The sequence below is a fragment of the Triticum dicoccoides genome, chromosome 1B (genome assembly GCF_002162155.2).
Source record: "Triticum dicoccoides isolate Atlit2015 ecotype Zavitan chromosome 1B, WEW_v2.0, whole genome shotgun sequence".
NCBI lineage: Eukaryota > Viridiplantae > Streptophyta > Magnoliopsida > Poales > Poaceae > Triticum > Triticum dicoccoides.
The window spans coordinates 87,437,432-87,441,508 of record NC_041381.1 but is presented as its reverse complement, the minus strand read 5'-3'; positions in this window follow the sequence as shown (position 1 = coordinate 87,441,508).

The window sequence follows — 4,077 nt, the reverse complement described above, 5'->3', positions numbered from 1 at the left end:
GTTGAGTTATGCTGTGATGCCATGTTGTAAAGCACATACTTGCATGTTATGCGTACGTGTAATGTGTATTGCTATGTGTGGGATCTGACTATCTAGTTGTTTATTCTTAGTAGCCTCCCTTACCGGGAAATGTCTCCTAGTGCTTCCACTGAGCCCTGGTAGCTTGCTACTGCTCCGGAACACTTAGGCAGGCCGGCATGTGTCCTTCTTCGATCCTGTGTCTGTCCCTTCGGGGAAATGTCACGCGATGAATACCGGAGTCCTGCTAGCCCGCTACAGCCCGGTTCACCGGAGTCCTGTTAGCCCAGTGCTACAGCCTGGATTCACTCGCTGATGACCGACACGTTCGATGCTGGGTCATGGATGCCTGTCCCTGTAAGTTAGTGCCACTTTGGGTTTACGACTAGCCATGTCAGCCCAGGCTCTTTATCATATGGATGCTAGCGACACCATCATATACGTGTGCCAAAATGCGCAAACGGTCCCGGGCAAAGGTAAGGCGACACCCGTGGGGATACCGTGCGTGAGGCCGCAAAGCGATATGAGGTGTTACATGCTAGATCGATGTGGCATCGAGTCGGGGTCCTGACAGCTTTGGTATCAGAGCCTGACTGCCTGTAGGTTTACCAAGCCATACTGGTCGAAGTTGAGTCTAGAAATTCTTTAGTTATATAAGGGAATTGATTGTGGGATGGAACGTAAGGCTCTTTTTACTCCTTTACCTCATGGCCTTCTGATCTGAGTCATCCTATCTTTCCTACGGGGTTAAGGAACTAGGCTTTCTCTTCCGTCTATCAGGATCACGTGTTACTACTCCGTAGTTCCATAGGACTGGTTGATCAGAGTCATACCCCAGTTTTGAGTATTTCCGGTGTAGTCTGTTTGGTACTATCCCAGAACTTTGAGTGGTGATGTTGAGTTGTTGTACTACCCCATTTTTAGTAGGATGTCTCATTCTGAGCATTTTACTGCCGTTATGCTGCCGGAATTTCCCTAGGAGTTCAAGTGATACTAATTCCTTGTCCTACATTCTACAGTCTATAGTTGATGCTGATTCCGTCCCTGGGTTTCGTTTCGCAGGATGTCATCAAGTTCTTTTAATCGTAGCCGGAACCATGGATATGGTAGGGATGAGAATCCTCCCGACCAGCCTTCGCTGACAGAGTTCATGTTAGAAATGGAGAGGAACAAGCGTGAGTCTAACCGTTTGTTGGCACGTATCGAGGAGAACACCGCACATCAGTTCAAAGGGTCTGCTACCATTCATGATTTCATTCGCTTGCACCCACCTACCTTTCATCATTCCATCGAGCCACTCGATGCAGATGACTGGCTCCGTAGCATCACCCATAAGCTGCGTTCCGCGAGCGTAGCTGAAGATGACAAGGTCACTTATGCCACATACCACCTGGAAGGTCCTGCTAGTCTTTGGTGGCAGAACTATGAGGCTATGCTTCCAGCTGGCCAGATTCCTACCTGGAAGGATTTCACTGAGGCTTTTCGCGAGCATCACATTCCCCAGACCCTCATTGATCGCAAGAGAGAAGAGTTCTGTAGTTTCACCCAGAGTAGGATGGCTGTTGATGCTTATAGCAGAGAGTTCGAGAACCTTGCCCGTTATGCCACAGAAGAAGTGTCCACGGATGCTAAGAAGCAGGCTAGGTTCCGGAAGGGTCTCAACCCTAAGTTGCGTCGTGATCTTCACCTGCATCATTGCGATACATTCCAAGCTCTTGTGAACAAAGCCATCAATGCAGAGACAGCTCAGCTCACTTACGAGGAGTCTCGTAAGCACACCCGTGATTTGGGATCTTCCTCCGGTTCTAGTTCCCAGAAACGCCGGATTTGGGTTCCAAACTCCGCTCTTCCTTCCGGTTATACACCGAGGTCATCCTATGTGGTGCCTTCCCCAGCTCAGTCGTATGTTCCACCCAGGCCTACTGGTAGACCGCTTGTCAGTGCGGGTCCCCGTCCAACCTCAGGGACTTGCTTCACATGCGGGAAGCCAGGACACTATGCACATGATTGCTCTCAGACTAGTTATGCTCCACCCCAGCCCGAGAAGACTGTTGGCTGTATTAAGCCATCACGCAAGATGATCAGTGTTAAGTCAGCCCCCACTGAACGTGGATGTGTGCATCACGTCTCAGCTAAAGACGCTCATGATGATCCAGATGTCGTTCTTGGTACACTCCTTGTCAATTGTCACCCAGCATCAGTTCTATTTGATACTGGGGCATCTCACTCCTTCATTTCTGAAGGCTATGCTCGTTTGCACGACATGTCATTTTGTGATATGCCAACGCCGCTTGAAATCCAAACCCCAGGGTCTAGATGGCAGACCACCAGAATCAGCCATGGTAATGAAATCCTTGTTGATAGACTTGTATTCCTTGCATCACTTGTAGCCCTCAAGTCCTCAGATATTAACATCATCTTGGGTATGGACTGGATGACAGCTCATCATGCCAAGATTGATTGCTACACAAGATCTGTTCAGCTTACACACCCATCTGGCAAGTTAGTCACCGTCTCTACTAGAGTTGCAAAGCGTCAGCTCTATTCTCTTAATGCCAGCCCTCTTCCAGACCTTGAAGATATCCCGGTAGTCCGTGACTTTCCAGATGTCTTTCCAGAGGAACTGCCAGGTGTTCCACCTGACAGAGATGTAGAGTTCGTCATAGATCTTATCCCAGGAACAGCTCCAATCTCCCGGAGACCTTACAAGATGGCACCCTTAGAACTAGCCGAGCTTAAGAAACAACTCGATGAGTCCTTGCAAAAGGGTTTCATCCGTCCTAGTTCTTCTCCTTGGGCTTGCCCCGTCCTCTTTGTCAAGAAGAAAGACGGTACGGACTGGATGGTCGTTGATTATCGTCCCGTTAATTTGGTCACGATCAAGAACAAGTATCCGCTCCCCAGGATCAACGACCTGTATGATCAGCTCGCTGGATCCTCAGTCTTCTCCAAGATGGATTTAAGGTTAGGCTACCATCAAATCAAGATCAGAAACGGGGACATTCCCAAGACAGCTTTTGTTACTCGTTATGGTCAGTACGAGTACACCGTCATGTCCTTTGGCCTAACCAACGCCCCAGCCACATTCTCCCGCTTGATGAACTCGATCTTCATGGAGTACTTAGATAAGTTCGTCGTGGTTTACCTCGATGATATTCTTATTTACTCGAAGAACGAGGAAGAGCATGCCGAACATCTTAGACTTGTTCTAGAAAAACTCAGAGAGCACCGCCTTTATGCCAAGTTCTCCAAGTGTGAATTTTGGTTGTCAGAAGTGACCTACCTAGGCCACGTAATCTCTGGTAAGGGCATTGCTGTCAATCCTGAGAGAGTTCAAGCCGTTCTCGATTGGACTCCACCTGAGACCGTGAAACAAGTTAGGAGCTTCCTTGGTCTAGCCAGCTATTGTCGCCGCTTTGTTGAAAACTTCTCCAAAGTAGCCAAACCCCTCACGGAACTTCTCAAGAAAGATAAAAAGTTCGAGTGGTCCCCACAGTGCGAGTATAGTTTTCAGGAACTGAAAAGACGCCTGACTTCTGCTCCCATACTTGTGCCACCGGATTTCACAAAAGACTTTATTATCTACTGCGACGCCTCACGACAGGGACTAGGTTGCATCCTTATGCAGGATCGTCATGTGATTGCCTATGCATCCCGACAGTTGCATCCACATGAGGAGAATTATCCTACACATGATCTAGAGCTTGCAGCCGTAGTCTATGCACTCAAGACCTGGCGACATTACCTCCTTGGTAAACGTTGCAAGATCTACACCGATCACCAGAGTCTCAAGTATATCTTCACCCAACCGGATCTGAACCTTAGGCAAAGACGTTGGTTGGAGTTCATCACAGATTATGATCTAGGGATTACCTACACCCCAGGCAAAGCCAATGTCATGGCCGATGCTCTAAGCAGTAAATCTTATTGCAACAATCTCATGTTGCAGCAAGGCAAACCACTTCTCCGTGAGGAATTCGGTAAGCTTAACCTTCACATTGCTCCTCGCGGATTCCTTTCTACCTTGGTGGCGAAACCTACCCTTGAGGATCAGATCAT